We start from the raw sequence: 18,450 nt of genomic DNA on the forward strand, positions 1-18,450 counted from the left end.
GACCTGAAGATTACAAAGTATTGAAGCAATGCTTCTGACCACTGTTTACGATTAGTCAGCCTCCTTCCTCTTTTGGCTAAAGAAAAAGTTTTCTCACATTCAGTTTTATACAAACATATCAAGGACTATTTTGTTTTGTTTGTTTCAGATTTTGCTTCTACTAGAACCATCAAGCCAGACAACAGCATTTAAAGCCTAAAATCAAGGCCCAATATTCTCTGCTGCCTTGATATATAGGGATACTGAAAAGCGAAGTCATTCAGTTGTGTCCGACTCTTTGCAACCACATGGACTATAGCCTACCAGATTCTTCCATCCATAGGATTTTCCAGGCAAGAGTCCTGGAGTGGGTTGCCATTTCCTTTTCCAGGAGATCTTCCCAACCCAGGGATCGAACCTAGGTCTCCTGCACTGCAGGCAGACGCTTTACCGTCTGAGCCACCAGGGAAGCACCAGGGAAACTGAGAGGGCCTTAAATGACCTAACTGCAGGTTTTCCTCCCCACGGTGCCCTCATGGATGAATCCCCTTAGCCAAACAACCCTCTGTCTAAGATGACCAGACACAGTTCCTGCCTATCTCTGACTGCCAGTCTGTGGAATTATTTAAACAAGCCAATCCCATAGACACCATGGGTCACCCCATCCTCTTGATGCTACAAAGACTGACTCCACAGACTTACTTTTTCACTCTGTTCCTGAATGCAGCTTCCATGTGGCCCTGTGGGGTAGGCACTGTCTTTCTCCCCTAAACTGAGAGTGCATGTGATTTATAAATTGCTGTTGATCTCATCTGTCCAGTGTCAGGTGACTTTTGTTGGCCATTCTAAAAAGCCTAGAGTAGAAATCCCTCCCTCATGAAATGAGATGACTAGGAGATAACTGAAACAACAATGGCATTAAATAAAGTAATGAGTTTTACTTGTTATTGTATTGACCCAGGGACCATTCAGAGTTTCAGAGAAGTCCTAAACATGCTGACACCAAAAGTGGTCTCATTTCATTGATGTCTTGAATAAGAAATCAGAGGAAGAGGATATAAAACTCCAAAAAATCTTACCTTGTTTTATTGTACCTGTGTTATGACTGGAAAAGGAGAAATATAAGCCTGGAATCTGGACAGTTACTTTGTGGCATAATATAACACAGCAGCTAATGGTGCAGACTCAGGAACCGGATTCATTGGGTTCAAGTCTTGGCTCCCATATATGCAATCTCTGTGACACTGGCCAGTTAATTAACCTTTCTGAGACTTATTTTCCTCATCTGTATAGTAAGAAAATAATTACACCTATTGGTACTTTACCAACTGGGCTTTACACCTATTGGTTTTCCCTGATAGCTAGGTTTGTAAAGAATCTGCCTGCATGCAGGAGACCCCAGTTTGATTCCTGGGTTGGGAAGATCTGCTGGAGAAGAGATAGACTACCCATTCCTGTGTTCTTGGGCTTCCCTTTTGACTCAGCTGGTAAAGAATCCACCTGCAATGTGGGAGACCTGGGTTCAATCCCTGGGTTGGGAAGATGCCCTGGAAAAGGGAAAGGCTACCCACTCCAGTATTCTGGCCTGGAGAATTCCATGGACTGTATAGTCTATGGGGTTGCAAAGAGTCAAAGTGACTGAGTGACTTTCACCTTCACTTTCTTTCATTGGTACGACTGTCAATGCTGTGAAAGATCACATGTTTTTAAGTAAATTAAGGATTCATTCCAGTTCCTGTTTTGTAGTAAGTGTTCTTTCATTAGTAATGCTAATGTTACATTTGTAATAATATTAGAATTAAAATCATTGAGTACTCATGTTGAACCATATAAAATGAACACTTTTTAGAAGAAAATCAGGTAAAACACAAGTAATCTCTTACAGCTAACTTCATTCATTTTCTTATTTTTATTGAAGTACAGTTGATTTACAGTGTTGTATTAATTTCTGCTATACGGCAAAATGATTCAATTATACATGTATATACATTTTTAATGTTTTTCATTATTGTTTATAACAAGATATTGAATCTAGTTCCCTGTGCTGTACAGTAGGACCTTGCTGTGTATCCATTCTGCATATAACAGCTTCCATCTGCTAACCCCAGCCTCCCACCCCATCCTTCTCCCAGTCCCTCCCTGTTCATTCATTTTCCTGCTCTTATGCTCACAACTGAGAAAAGAAATCCTAAAACCCCAGGGTATTACTGGGTTTTGACTCTAGAGAAGTATAGTATAAATATAAAATGTAGCCTCCTAGTCACTGATATTCCACCCTATGTGACTGCATTGATATTTAGCCATGCCCACTGGCAGAGAGGCAAAAACTACATATTACTTAGAAAGGTAGATCATTAATGGATAAGGGAATCCTTTCTATTGTCATAAGAATGAAGTTTCATGGCTACCTTAGTCATATTCTTGTAGTCTTTGTTCATCACATACCTCTCTGGGATTTTTTAAAACTGAATGGAAACCTGTATTCTTAGTTTGATCATCACTTATATAACATTGAAATTATTTACCTAGTACTTTCACATTTTTATTAATCCAGTATATCTGTATTCAATGGACATTTTCTGAGCTATTGGCCATAGCAGATTCTTCACTTAAAGACACTTAAAGCTTCCTGGCTTATGCTTCCCTTGTGGCTCAGGTGGTAAAGAATCCACCTGCAATGTGGGAGACCTGGGTTCGATTCCTGCTTTGGGAAGATCCCCTGGAGAAGGGAAAGGCTACCCCCTCCAGTATTCTGGCCTGGAGAATTTCATGGACTGTATAGTCCATATGGTTTCAAAGAGTCAGATACAACTGAGTGACCTTCAGTTAAACACAAAAAAATGCAATTATATGCAGCAATCCTAGATTATCCTGACTCAAACTAGGTGTGGAGAATGTGGACTGGAGGAATTAAGTAGTAGTAGATTCAACTCAAATACAATTCATCCAAATAATTTGTTAAAATAGGCTGAATGTTTTTGAAGTGACAAAACAATTCAAATAATCTCAGACAGGAACTGAATTTCATTGGCTCACTAAAAGATGTCCAGGAGAACAGTCAGCTAAATGTTCAATCAGACCCATGGACCCCAAGAATATTGTCAGTGATCTTTCTTTGCATCTCCTTCTAAACTCTCATTTCATTGAAATGAAGGTTTCTTTCACTGTGTGAGTAAGATAACCACTGGCCATCTCTGGCTTACCTCTTTTTAGCTGTAAAATGTAGAGATAAAGAGATATTGCCTCTTCCAATAAGCACGAGGCAATCTTGGGGAAGATTCCACTTGGACTCTCTCTAAGGAGATGGAGCTTAATTATTGGCTCAGTCTGTGCCACAAACCAACCCTGTGTCAGAAAAAGTGGTCAGAGTTTGTGGGACATGATGAGGGAGGGCCAATCAGGACCATACTGAGTAGAGAGAAGTGATATACCTAAAGGTGGGATATTGACAAAACAGAAATAATATGTGCACCAATTGTCTTCTGGAAAAAAACAAATCCACTATGGAGAGATTATAGTGCTCTTCCAGAAGACATTTGTCAAACTGACTTGACAATACTACATATAGCATATCTGGGGTTGATTCCCTTAAAATCATTGGGTAGAAGCTGTGCCTCATTCTCTGGAACTGAATCTGCTGTTCACAAATCTGTTTATAGAGGTAATGCAATCAAAGCTACAAACATACTCCACTAGAGCTTCTGATTTTTTAAATAGAAATTCCATACTTATCACCACTCAAAAGGCCATTTGATCTCTGGTTTCTCTGCCTTTTCAAAATCATAGATCAAAGTTATCCAGTAGTCACGTACAGTTGTAAGAGTTGGACCATAAAGAAAGCAGAGCAGTGAAGAATTGATGCTTTCAAACTGTGGTACTGGAGAAGACTCTTGAGAGGCACTTAGACTGCAAGAGGATCAAACCAGTCAATCCTAAAGGAAATCAACCTTGAATAGTCATTGGAAGGACTGATGCTGAAGCTGAAACTCCAATACTTTGGCCACCTGATGTGAACAGCTGACTCACTGGAAAAGATCCTGATGCTGGGAAAGATGGAAGGCAGAGGAGAAGAGGGTGACAGAGGATGAGATGGTTGGATGGCAGCACCAATGCAATGGACATGAACTTGGGCAAACTCCAGGAGATGGTGAGAGACAGGGAGGCCTGGCGTGCTGCAGCACATGGGGTCACGAAGAGTCGGACACAACATGGTGACTGAACAACCACAGCAAAAATCATTTTTTATTACAGAATAATTTCAGAGAAAGACTCTTACTTCTTAGGGTGGCTCAGAGCAGGGGTCTCCAACTTCTGGGCCACAGATTGGTACTTGTCTATGGCCTTTTAGGAAGTGGTCTGCACAATAGCAAGTAAGCAGTAGGTAAGCAAGTGAAGATTCATCTGTATTTATAGCTGCTCCCCACCCCCACCCCCCATCCCCAGTTCATCTTCCGTGAAACCAGTCCCTGTTCCCCAAAAGGTTGGGAACTGCTGGTGGAGAGCTTTTCCAGTCCTTTTCTAGATTCTGCTGCCATAATCCTGAATCAGTTATAGAGTGTGCAATGTGATTAATTTTGGGTATGCAATGCGATTAATTTTGACATGTATAGATATTTATTTTTGATAAAAGAAAGAGGAAAGAATTTTTTATTCATGTTGTTATATTTGTATCTCATAGTCCTGAGCTAGTTATCCAACCACAAGGATGTTCTGAAGCCTATGGCTAACAGAACCTCCCTAATAAACCTTGAGCAGCTGAGGTGAGTTGGGTTGACATCTCAAGTCTGGCTTTGACCTTCTACACTCATACTTATCGGAAAATTTATAAACCAACAAGAGTGTACTCTAGACATTACTCTATTGATTCTCACACCACTGTCATCATTTTTCTACCAAAGTTGAAGCTCTGAATCTGGCCTACCTGAGCCCCTGCTGTTATAACTGAAGAGGACAAGCTTATGATAATAAAAGTTATACCAGCATGATATCACCATATTAATTAATTCATTCTAGAGATGGTCCCTTCCCAGCAAAATACTTCAACGTAAAATTATTAGCAAAGCTGTACTTCTGGTGTCACTTCACTTAGCTATGTGAAGGAAGAGGGAACAGAAAATAGTATAGTAAAAGACCCCTGAAGAGATACAGTTATGAGAAAATAAATAACTTGGGATGTGAGAAGGATAGAATGTAAGAAGCAAGTGATAGGAAATGATCCTGTAGTCTAGCATTAACCAACCTTAGACTTACAAACTCGTTTTACAGTAGCATAATCTCCCAAACTCTTAGGGAGATTTTTTTCCAATCTTCTTGTCAATTTCCATGGCATATTATAACATTTCCAAGTAAAATAAATACTTCACTTTAGATAAGAATATTTGGAACAATCTCCAATGACTTTCATAAGTCCAGTAACTACAGAGTATGTTTGTTATCTTAGACCAAGTCCTTTGAAAGAAACACAGAGATTTTATGCAGGAAGTTTATTGAGAAGTGCCTGCAAGATCAACTCCTTGGAGGAGGGAAGGAAGGACTGCAGCAGAGGAAGTAATGCAATTTAGAGGGTATCAACCCAATCCCGGATGCCCTGGAGAATGTTGGAGATGGATCATCATTTCAAAAGTGCCTGCCTTGAAGCAAGAAGCCTGAACCTTTGGCCTCTATATTACCAGCCACTGGGTCTGTGCCAACACTCTAGGGAAATGTACAGATTTGAGCTCAGTAGTTCTCCTCAGCTGAGGGCAATTCCTGAAGATGGAGTCAAAAGAGTAATACTTCCAGCAACTGTGTATGAATGCCTCAGTTCTGAAGGATGAATACAAGCATGGCTTCTTTTATTACCCTTCACTTTATTGCGCTTTGAAAATAATTGCCCTTTTTTATTTATTTATTTTTTTTTACAAGTTGAAGGTTTGTGGCAACCTGCATGGAGCAAGGCTATGGGTGCCATTTTTCCAACAGCATTTACTCACTTTGTGTCTCTGTGACACAGGTTGATAATTCTCACATGATTTCAAATGTATTCATCATTATTATATTCAATATGATGATGCTGGGTAAGATTGAGGGCAGGAGAAGAAGGGGGCGAACAGAGGATGAGATGGTTGGATGGCATCACTGACACAATGGACATGAGTTTGAGCAAGCTGTGGGAGATAGTGAAGGACAGGGAAGCCTGGCGTGCTGCAGTTCATGGCGTCACAAAGAGTTGGACATGACTTATTGACTGAACAATGAACAACAGTGATGGTCAGTGATCTCTGATGTTATGACTGCAGTTGTTTTGTGGTGCCATGAACTGCACCCATATAAGACAGTGAACTTAATACATAAATGATGTGTGATTTCCAGCTACTCTACCAACTAGCTCTTCCCCAGTCTCTCTCCCCCTCCTCAGGCTTCCGTATACCCTGAGACACAATAATATTGAAATTAGGCCAATTAATAATCCTGCAATGGCCTCTAAGTTTTCAGGTGAAAGGAAGAGTCACACCTCTCTCACCTTAAATAAAAGCTAGAAATAATTAAGCCTAGTGAGGAAGGCATGTTGAACTGAAATAGTATGGAAGTTAAAGAGTTAGTCAAGTTGTGAAGGCAAAGGAAAAGTTCTTGAAGGAAAAGTTTCTTTAAGTTGCTCCAGTGAACACACAAATGGTAAAAAAAAAAAAAAAAAAAAATCACTTTATTACTGATTGGGGAAAAGTTTGAGTGCTCTGGGTAGAAGATCACAACAGTCCATTAAGTCAAAGCCTAATCAAGAGCAAGGCCCTAACTCTCTTCAGTTCTAGGAAGGCTGAGGCAGGTGAGGAAACTACAGAAGTGTGAAGCTCACAGAGATTGGTTCATAAGGTGTCAGGAAAGACACTGTCCTTATAGCATGAAAGAGCAAGGTGAAACAGTGACTGCTGGCAGCAAGTTATCCAGAAGGCCTAACTGAAACCATTAGCCAAGAAGATGGCTTCTCTAAACTACAAATTTTCAGTGTAGAAGAAGCAACCTTACACTGGAAGAAGATGCCATTTAAGTCTTTCATAGCTAGAGAGGAGAAGTCAACACCTGGCTTCAAAATTTCAAATGACAGGCTGACTCTCTTGTTCAGGGCTACTGCAGCTGGTGACTTTCAAGTAAAAGCCATTTCTCATTTACTATTATGAAAATCCTAGGACTTTTAAAAACTGTGGGCTCTAAATCTACTCTGTCTGTGCTCTATAAATGGAACAACAAAGCCTGCATGACAGCACATCTGTTTACAATATGCTTTACTAAATATTTTAATCCCATTGTTGAGACCTACAGCTCAGAAAAAAAGATAAAGATTCATCTTGAAACATTACTGCTTATTGACAGTACACACTCAAGAGTTCTAATGAAAGTCAACAATGATATTGATGTTGTTTTTTATGCCTACTAACACAGTGTCCATTCTGTAGCCCGTGGATCAAAGAGTAACTTCAAATTCCAAGTCTTATTATATAAAGTCTACAGGTGCCACAAATAGTGATTCCACTGATGGATATGGGCAAAGTAAATGGAAAACTTTCTGGAAGGGATTCACCATTTTATATACCCTTAACAATGATTGTGATTCATGGGAAGAGGTCAAAATATCCACATTAGCAGGAGTTAGGCAGAAGCTGATTGCAGCCTTCAAGGATGAAACTAAATTGCTGCAACATCACAGTAAAACTTGAATGGATGAGGACTTGCTTCTTATGGATGAGTACAGAAAGTGGTTTCTTGAGATGGAATCTATTCCTGGCAAAGATGCTGTGAAGATTGTTGAAATGACAACAAGGGACTTAGAATATTACATCAATTTATTTCATAAAGCAGTGGAAGGATTTGAAAAAATTAACTCCAATATTGAACAAAATCCTAATGTGGGCAAAGTGCTATTAAACAGTATTGCATACTACAGAAAAATAGCTCAGGAAAGGAAATGTCAACTGCTGTGGCAAACTTCAAGTTGTCTTTTAAGAAATTGCTACAACCATCTCAGCCATGAAATTAAAAGATGCTTGCTCCTTGGTAGAAAACCTACGACCAACCTAGACAGCATATTAAAAAGCAGAGACATTTACTTTGCCAACAAAGGTCTGTGTAGCTAAAGCTTTGGTTTTCCAGTAGTCATGTATGGATGTGAAAGTTGGACTATAAAGAGAGCTGAGTGCCAAAGAATTGATGCTTTTGAACTGTTGTGTTGGAGAAGACACTTGAGAGTCCCTTGGACTGCAAGGAGATTGAACCAGTTGATCATAAAGGAAATCAGTCCTGAATGTTCATTGGAAGGACTGATGTTGAAGTTGAAACTCCAATACTTTGGCCGCCTGATGCGAAGAACTGACTCATTGGAAAAGACCCTGATGCTGGGAAAGATTGAAGGCGGGAGGAGAAGGGGATGACAGAGGATGAGATGGTTGGATGGCATCACTGACTCCATGGATATGAGTTTGAGCAAGCTCTGGGAGTTGGTGATGGACAGGGAAGCCTGGTGTGCTATAGTCCATGGGGTCACAAAAAGTCAGACATGACTGAGTGACTGAACTGAACTGACCCCAGCCTTAAGCAACTATCATGCTGATCAGTCAGCAGCCATCAACATTGAGCAAAAATATTATGATTCACTGAAGACTCAGATGATAGCATTTTTATCAATAATTATGTTTTAATTAAGGTATGTAAAATTTTAAGGCATAATGCTGTTGTATATTTAGTAAGAACTAGGATAGGAACAGGGCTTCCCTGATAACTTAATTGGTAAGGAATCCATCTGCAATGCAGGACACCTGGTTTGATTCCTGGGTCAGGAAGATCCACTGGAGAAGGGATAGGCTACCCACTCCAGTATTCTTGGGCCTCTCTTGTGGCTCAGCTGGTAAAGAATCTGCCTGCAATGCGGGAAACTGGGGTTTGAATCCTTGATTGGAAAGATCCCCAGGAGAAAAGAAACACTCCAGTATTCTGACCTGGAGAATTCCTTGGGCTGTATCCATGGGGTCACAGAGTCGGACATGACTGAGTGACTTTCACTTTCAGGATAGGAACATCTGAAGTTTTGCATCAAAAACCTTGAATCTCCAAATCCACTGAACCATCTAGGCCAATGGAAATGATCTATTCCTCTCTGTTAAAACATAGAGCCCACCTTTTTTATGAAGACTATGTAGGGTTTTCTGTCTTGTAAAACAAAGTGTGTGCCCTTCAAAATCTGCTTCCTATTCTCCTCTGACCACTTTAACTAAGGATAAGTCACAGTGATACCTAGCCAGGGAATCACTGACCCTACCAAGGGAGGAAGGGAATTTGCTATAAGAGATAGTCAACATGTACTGTCAGAAACAAGGTAATTATACAGAGAATGGATTCAGAGGGTACTGAAAATAAGTGGGATAGAATATAATTTTGGACAGATAGAGTTTACCAAAATGGAATCTCTAATCAAAATATTGGAAACAACAATCTGGCAAAGACCTCAGATGGTGATTTTAACACATTATTAGGATGTCTCTTAGAAGCTTGGGGGAATCAATTACCCTCAGGAGGCTAAGCAGAAGTGACAGAACTGCCATTGCAGATTATACAATAGGGGATCAAAAGGCTCAGACAATGGACGTGCTAAAGTTGATGCTGTGTATAAGGCTGGGAAACCCATCATTTGACTGTGTTCTGCAGAAAGGATTAGAGGTCACCTTGCTAATTAAACCGGCAAGCAAACTGATGAGAGGAATGGAGAAGTTCAGTGCTGACTGAGTGGTGTGAACTGGCATCGACAACAGCAGATACTATTATAGAAATGGACTCAATGATAGAATGGGATCTTGGAATTCAGAAATATTAGAGGATAAGTCAGAGAAGGCAATGGCACCCCACTCCAGTACTCTTGCCTGGAAAATCCCATGGACAGAGGAGCCTGGTGGGCTGCTGTCTATAGGGTCGTACAAAGTCGGACACGACTGAAGCGACTTAGCAGCAGCAGCAGCAGAGAATAAGTAATGACACTTTACCGCCAGAGCAAGTTCTATACAAAGATTATAATAAGTTAGAAATTTTAAAAAGACAACTGGAATTAATGGACCTACAGATAATTGTGAGAATAGATAATAGATCCCACCTTCCTAGGGGAAAGATTGATGGGCAATTAACAAGAGTGCCATCTATATGATTAAAAGAAATACAAACTGTATATGGTTCAAGGCAACCACCCCAATCAAAAATCCACTTCCTTCTTCAGATACTGAGCCTGACCCAGTTTATAGTTCAGAACCCACTGACTGAAGAAAGAATCAGATTTCCAGGGAGAAAAGCTATAGCAACACCACAGAAAGTGTACGTATGAATGGTTTTCTTGGTCTCTTTAAAAACTGAGCAACTTGATTGAGTTTAAAAAAAGAAAATATCTCAACATTATGAGAGTTTTTGTAGACAGTATTTGAGCTGACATTGATATTCAGAATTCTAAAACATCATCATGGGCCCAACGATTAATGTGGTTGTATATGGGAAACAGATAATGAATGAAGTCCCAAATCACCTAGAAGTGAAGTTGCTCAGTCATGTCCGACTCTTTGTGACCCCATGGACTATAGCCTGCCAGGCTCCTGCATCCATGGGATTTTCCAGGCAAGAGTACTAGAGTGGGTTGCCATTTCCTTCTCTAGAGGATCTTCGCAACCCAGGGATCAAACCTGGGTCTCCCGCATTGTAGGCAGACGCTTTACCATCTGAGCCACCAGGGTAATAACCTAAAAGGCTGTCAGTTTTGTGAAAAGCCAGGAGAAGGAAAGAGCTTTGCAACAGACTCAGGATATGGTGCAAATAACCCTGACATTGAGCCATGAGACCTGGCAGATAATATGGTACCAGTGGTTTGAAAATATGCCACCTTGGCTGATGTAACTGACATGCATTTACAGAATGGAGGCAAAAAAGAATAACTTTATTTATCCCCACTACATGAGGATGCCTTACTATTCTTGTGCCTAATTGTGATAGCAAATGGGCAAAAGCAGCAGCCTAGCCTGAGAAGAGCATGGTGACCAGACACTCACAGTTTTCATAAATAAGAACATTTTACCCTACTGCCCAGGTAAGCTACCTAGACAAACAAATGGATCCTCCTAAAATGAAGGAAAGCTAGAATGGATAGTTCACAAATGAAATAGCGAATGTTGGTTACACGACCTCATGAACAGTGTCAGTGTGGGGGCTGTGTATTTCATCCCATCCATTTCTTCAGGAAAGGAACCCACCATAATTGTGAAAAAGGTGATCCCTAAGTTTATATGAAGTAGGTAGATCTTAGTAGTGTAAGACATAGATGGTTACAAATGTTATGAGGTGCCAAACATACTCTTCAGGATTGAATGACATTTTCCCAGTCATTGGCAGTTCCAATGACTCATTTGCTGCTGAAACACTACCTCCATCTTGACATGGTGAGTTTCCTAGAACAAAGAATTCAAACTCATATGCCCTTCCTTGGAGTAAACCATGTGCAAGGGCTGGTCTATATAAGAAGCTCAGTTCCTTGTTTTAATTTTAGAGAACTCTGAAGGAGGATCCCAGCCCAACTAAGACTTATTCTATGTATGCATCACAATCTAACTTCTCCTTCTGTTAAATCCTGATTCCTTTAGTTCCCCATGTGTGTGGATCCTGAGAGAATATCCCAGAAAATGTCCCATACTTTCCAGTCCACAGATATCTGGTTCATTGCTTTCTGGGGAACCTAACTTGTGATATCAAACTTGAAAAAACACAAAACTCTTAATACTTATCATTACATAATTTATCAAACTGGACTTGATTAGGACCAAGCAGAAATAATTTTATTCTCTCACTACTTGTTCTGAAGGTTAGTCACTCCTCACTCCTAGGTGACATTATCATACAGGTCTTTAAAATTTCTAGTCCTCTTTAGACATAAGAGCAATCATTTCGGAAAGTAAAATGGCCATCCTCCTCTGGGTCTCTTCACCTGTGCAGGTGGCCTTCCTAAGTGGTGTTTCTTTCTTTCTCTCTTCCTTTATTTCTTTTGACTACACTGCATGGCTTGTGGGATCTTAGTCCCCCAATTGGGGATTAAACCCATGCATCCTGTATTAGAAGTATGGAACCCTAACCCCACTGGACCACCACAGCGTTCCCTGCCCCTTTGCCACCCCCCCATTTTTTCCAAGTGTTCTTTCTTTTGGAAAGTTCTAGCAAGCTCCATCTCAAAGGTCCATATTTGGTACTTGGGAGATACACACCATCATAGTCATCTGCAGAAGTTTCAGAACGTCCCTGAATTTGCCTTTAGTAGTCTCTAGGTGATGGTAACACACCAACGATTTCTAAGAAGCAGGCCACTTGAAGGTTTTTTCCTCATGCACAGATAAGAAAAGCACCTCTCTGCACTGTGGAAGATGTGCTCCTGTTTTGTCTCACCCACCTACTCGTATGGCCTGGGAGTGGATTATCAATAACTCTGGCAGAGCAAGTTTTAGCTCAGCTTGCCATGGTAGACCAGCTCTTCTCTTTATGCTGGGACATTTCTTGGAACATTATATTTTTTCTCAACCACTGGGTGGTAGTGGTTTAGCCACTAAGTTGTGTCCAACTCTTACAACCTCATGGACTGTAGCCCACCAGGCTCCTCTGTCCATGGGATTCTCCAGGCAAGAATACTGGAGTGGGTTGCCATTTCCTTCTCCATCAACCACTGGGGCTTTGGCCAAAAAGGAGATGGGAAAAAATCTCTAACATTCTGTTAAAATTATTATTAATAGTGCTGCTGCTGCTAAGTCACTTCAGTCGTGTCTGACTCTGTGTGACCCCATAGATGGCAGCCCACCAGGCTCCGCCGTCCCTGGGGTTCTCCAGGCAAGAATACTGGAGTGGGTTGCCATTTCCTTCTCCAGTGCATGAACGGGAAAAGTGAAAGTCAAGTTGCTCAGTCATGTCTGACTCTTAGCGACCCCATGGACTGTAGCCTACCAGGCTCCTCCATCCATGGGATTTTCCAGGCAAGAGTACTGAAGTGGGGTACCATTGCCTTCTCCATTATTAATAGTAATTATATGTAAAGACTAATTTTGCTAATCCCAGAACAAACACCATTCTTGCTATTTACTAGAAAATTAATTAAATGAAAAATTGTAAACAAATAATTTTCAAGATGTGTACACCACATAAGTTTTTGTACAGAGTGTAAAATATAATGTAGATTAAAAATGAAATATTTCTTACAACATAAGGAGTGGATAAAACTGCTTTCTTGGACTAATTTTCACTTAGGGGTTTGAAATCTCTGTCTCTCTGTCCCTCTTATATACCCCCTCACACACACACACACACACACACACACTCAAACATACAACTGGTTAATTTCTTCTATTAATATTATAATTCACTTTTAAACTATAAACTTCAGGATGCTACTGGCAGGTGCTATTCTATCATGGGTACAATTAGACTATCTTATTCTCAATACACTAAAAGATAAAATTTTTAAAAGATACAAGGAAAAATGTTATTGTATTTTTCATAATTTTTCTAAAATTTGATTTGGATTACTAGATTACTGGAGATATCAAGATTACTGAAGACATCTTTTGATTACTGTACATATCTTGCTGTAGTTTATACATATCGTGATTAAATGAATTGAGCATTATGGCTCCATTGACACTCATCGCCCAATTTTAATACTGGTTATTAGCTCATATTCTAACGTTGCATTTCTAGGCTTCCTTTCTTTAGCCAAGGTATTAAAGGTTTGACCATGTAATTTATGAACATAAATAAATAAGTTTAAGGATAAAAAACAATTCATCTGCCCACTGTGACAACCAAAGCACCCCAGGGGTTCTCCTTCTACGTGATGGAGGCGTGAGCGACAGCAGGAGCAGACCAGCTGGAAATCCACCAACACCAGTCATATTTGGCTTTAAAGTCACCACTGGAGCCTCTCAATATATTTCAATTTTGAGGAAGGAATATTTTACTAGTTTCTTTAATGACAAACATAGTAAATTACTATGTTTTTAATAAACATTTATTTATTTATTTATTTATTAAACATTTATTTTAATAAAATACACCCCATTACAGCCACAGATAAAACATATCTGTGCCCCTGCCCCTGGGGAAAAGTTGCTGCTGATGGTGAGGAACCATTGAAGGGATTTGATAAGATCATGCCTTATCCTAGGAGGACTTCCCAGGTGGCTCAGACGGTAAAGTGTCTCCCGACGATGCTGGAGATCCGGGTTCGATTCCTGGGTCAGGAAGATCCTCCGGAGAAGGAAATGGCACCCCATTCCAGTACTCTTGCCTGGAAAATCCCATGGACGGAGGAGCCTGGTAGGCTATAGTCCATAGGGTCGCAAAGAGTCGGACACGACTGAGTGACTTCACTTAAGGCGTGAGTATGGAGAATGAGTGACAGGCTGTGGGGTGGGGATGCAAGCAGTTCAGAAGATGGAAGACGAGTTCAGACGCTATTGTAGCAATCTGAGGATGCGGTGACATTGACCTGAAGGAGACCAGGAACAGGATTTGGAGAACTAGATAGATTCTAAACACTGTCAGAAAGAAACACCTGTGTCCTTGGTAACTGCTTATTCATTGAGGCTTTGGGCAAAGAAGAGGAGAGAGAAGATGTGAAAGGCTGGTTTGGGGGTCCAGATTAGGGAGTGATATCACTCACTGAAATAGGACAGGGAGAGGAAGAGGCTTTTCCAGAAAAACTTCAGCTCAAGATATTTTGAGATTAGAGTATTTGTGGACAATTTAAGGAACTATGCCAAATAGGAGCATCTCATCCAGAACTCTTCAGAGAAGTCTGAGAGTAATTGGAGTAGGAAATCTTACTCCAATTGAGTAAGAACCCAATGAAAGGTCCTCATAGGGGAGACTCTCTCATGAATGATGAGTCACCATTCTCCTAACATAATACACATTTTTTTATATCAATTTAGGAGTTGTAATTCAAAAGTTAAATTCTATTAACAAATGGTATGTGTTGTTTATTGCCTATCCCAAACAATATACAAAAACAATTGAGATTAAAACAAACTTTAAAATTTTCATGACTTTCACCTTACTGCATCTCATAAAATAAGATCCATGTCACTAAACTGTCTTAAAATAAAATCCAAAAAGTAAACTCTGACTCATCATTCTAAACTGATTCAGTTAATGAAAATTAGCACAAATGAGAATTTGGACAAAACTTTGTGGAAGGACCACGTGCTCAGTGGCAGCTCACATTCTTGCAGCATGCTCAAATATAGGCTGATGATATGGCCAAATATAAAATTTTATATTAATTTTCTGTGTTTAGGCTACTGCCTCATTTCTGCAATCAGTGGAGTAGTGGATAACTTAAAGTACTAAACATGCCATTTATTCTCATACCGATAAAGCAAAGAAAAATCCACTGATAGAGATTATAGCAGTGTAAAGAACACGACAGGGAGATCAGAAGAGAGGAAATAGCATGTTAATGACATTCAATATTCTCCCTGTGTCAAGTCATCAGCATTTTTATTGCCACTATTTCTCAGCATACACTATTAGAATTTATTGAGTCAATCTGTCTCCATCACCTGTGATATAATATATTTTATTCAATAAGATATGGAATAATATTTATCTTTCAACTCCAATGACTGGCTTTCAGGACAATAACTGCTTATCAGCCAAGCATTACAAGAGGAGAAGAGGTTGTATGTTTTAATATCTGACCTCAGGGTTGTCATTTAAGCATCTCTACACTTGGTACTAAGAAGTGTGCAGACTTCAATCCAAGAAATCACTCAGATTCAGTAGTTATGACAAATGATAGTATCAAATCATGTTATAAAGTTCTAGCCTAGTGAAGCATATTGCAAGAAGTTGAGAGGAAAAAAAAAATAGACTAGACTCTAAAGTTTACCCTATGAGACATTTGCACTGGGTTCTTGACACCAGAATGAGAATCAAATGAATACCTAGGAGCATTCATTTCATAAGAAATATGGGAATGGAAAATGAATGTTTTTTACATGCCTCAAATAGCTCTCATTGAAAAATCAAGGTAGAAGTGAGTCTGTAAGTTATGTTCTCAAGTTGTCATTCTGAATCTAGGGGTATTCAGGGGTGGACATGGGGTCCTGATTTTCCATGTTGTCAAGGTAATTGATATTCCACAGTGGCGGTTTAGAAGGAGAACTGTGCTGTTGATGGCTGCTTGGTTTTGGGAGTCATATGGGTTTGAGAAATCCTGCAACAGAATTAATGAAATTCTCAGCGTTCTGCACAGTTTAGGTTCCAGTTGTTCATGTCAGGTACTTTTGAAAAAGAATTAACTGTTTTATTCTCCTGTTGCTTTAATAAACATTTTTGCATATCAGCTTCTTTCTAGCTTTCTCCCAAGAAATCCCATGTCACTGTGTAGACAAAGGACTGTCATAATACTGACATGATTGAGTTGGGTTCGGTGGTTTCACCTGAGAAACGAAGGGATCTGGAACCCCTGCTGATAAAAAGCACTAATTCATCTACTGTTAGCTTTGCTCACCAGGAAGTCCTGTCTCCCAGCCAGAGAGCTCAGAACTGCACACAAGCCACTTTCTGTCAGGCACTTTATTGCTTGATTGTGTCAACTCTTGCCAACCTGCATGAGTGGGTCAGGAAGCAGGTAAAACACAAAGATATCCACCTTCCAACAAGCACATCTCAACACGTGTCATGTTAATACCTTGTGTGCTCAGCACAGCCATCTTTATTAGTCCCTGACTTAAAAAAATAAAAACATTCAATCTGAGCTCTTGTTATAATAATAATCAACTGCAGTTACCTTTCTCTGCCCAACTACACACACACACACACACACACACACACATCATATTCATTCAGTACTGCATATGGAAGAAAGTGAAAAAAATGGGGGTATTGGAATCATCCAATTTGAATCCAAATCCCAGTTGAGCTCCTTACTAGCTGTTTGACATTAAATAAACTCACCTCTCTGAGCTGCAGTCCATGTGTCATTAATGCTTGCTTTTAAGAGGCTATGATAAAGATAAATGAAATAATACATAGAAAGGAACTTCCGTCAGGTCTGAGTCACAGTAGGTGCACTTTCTTCCCTTGAAAGAAAGAAAAAAGAAACAACTAAACTTGCATTATATTATGCTCTTGAAAGAAGACAGCAGAGTGTAGCTTGTTGGTTCATTTATTTACTTATTACTGCACAGGAAGGGGGTGATGGGAAGGAGGAAGTGTGGTTAGGCGAGATCACGCTTTAACCCTCCTGGGAGTTGCTCTGAGTGTGTGTTTTGTGTATCCTACTTATATCTTCTTAGAGTCCCCGTTTTAAAGTCATGTCCTTTCTTTACTTTGGCACCACACGAGATGGTAACAATAGGATTAAAAGGAGTGTATCTGGTTTAAGGTTTGTCTTGAAGCTTTACGGAAGCCAAAAGGAGGTGTTATATTCTCGGCTTAGTGGGGCAACTCTTGGCACAGGAAACCTCAGCCTCAAATCCTTGGCTGTCCTCCACAGATTTGAGGTTGCTTTGTTGTGTGTGTGCCTTTATTTGTGGGTGCTGGGGGCAGGGGAAGACTCAGAAGAGGGTGTGACTTGGGGGAAATTGAACGGAGTTGCGGCATCTGATAAAGGAGTGTGTGGGTCTGGATCAGATCCTGACTTCTATGCCTCAGCTGACAATCTTGTACAAAATGTCCCATCTGCCAATCTCAGCAGGTCTGTCTTTGGGCAAGTGTTGTAGCCCGAAGGTTCTTGATTTATTCGTAGAGGGGAAGGTGAACATATATCTCAGGGAAGACGAATGAAGACATATGTATAGGATATATAGATCAATTGTTATTAATTATTCAACCCATATTAGTTTCCTTCTATTGTGTGGCTTCTTGCTTACTTATAGGCTGAGAGGCCTGCATCTAGGGACTCACAGTGTGATATCTGTTCCACATGCAAAAGTTGAGCAATGCAAGAAACAGCTTAGACCTTAGGCTTTCCATAGAGAATCCGTTTCAAACAGTCTCTCCCATTAAATGAAATTACACTTTCTTGGATCATATGTCCTGACTGGAAGTTCAGCTATATAGTGGTCCAGTGAATGCCCCCGACACTCTTCCTTAAGTATGTAACAAGAACAACACAACTCAGCATCAAGACCTAAACTAGCCGTCAACCGACCACATGGCCCTCACAGAATGTCAGTTTATTGAATACCTATTTAATGACTCAATGAGAACCTACTAAGTTCTAGATGCTGGGTACAGTGGGAAATAAGATATATAAGGTCCTTAAACTTCAGAGCCCATAAATCAGTGATAGAAAGAAAAGTATCAAACACACACGTGAAGTGGTATCTGGTAGTGATAAAATTCTCAGAAGCAAATCAAGGCAGGGTAATGGGTTAGAGACTAAAAGATGGAAAGGACTATTATAGACAGTAAATGTCAAGGAAATCCTTT

At 40.1% G+C, this 18,450-nt stretch overlaps 1 non-coding gene across 1 annotated transcript; it reads right to left on the reverse strand.

The window, feature by feature from the left end:
- Window positions 1–376: 376 nt before the first annotated feature.
- TRNAC-GCA (transfer RNA cysteine (anticodon GCA)) lies at window positions 377–448 on the reverse strand. The gene has a single exon. It is a non-coding gene; the product is annotated as a tRNA-Cys (tRNA).
- Window positions 449–18,450: the final 18,002 nt, after the last annotated feature.

The sequence above is a fragment of the Giraffa tippelskirchi genome, chromosome 12 (genome assembly GCF_054371585.1).
Source record: "Giraffa tippelskirchi isolate mGirTip1 chromosome 12, T2T-mGirTip1v1.2.pri, whole genome shotgun sequence".
NCBI lineage: Eukaryota > Metazoa > Chordata > Mammalia > Artiodactyla > Giraffidae > Giraffa > Giraffa tippelskirchi.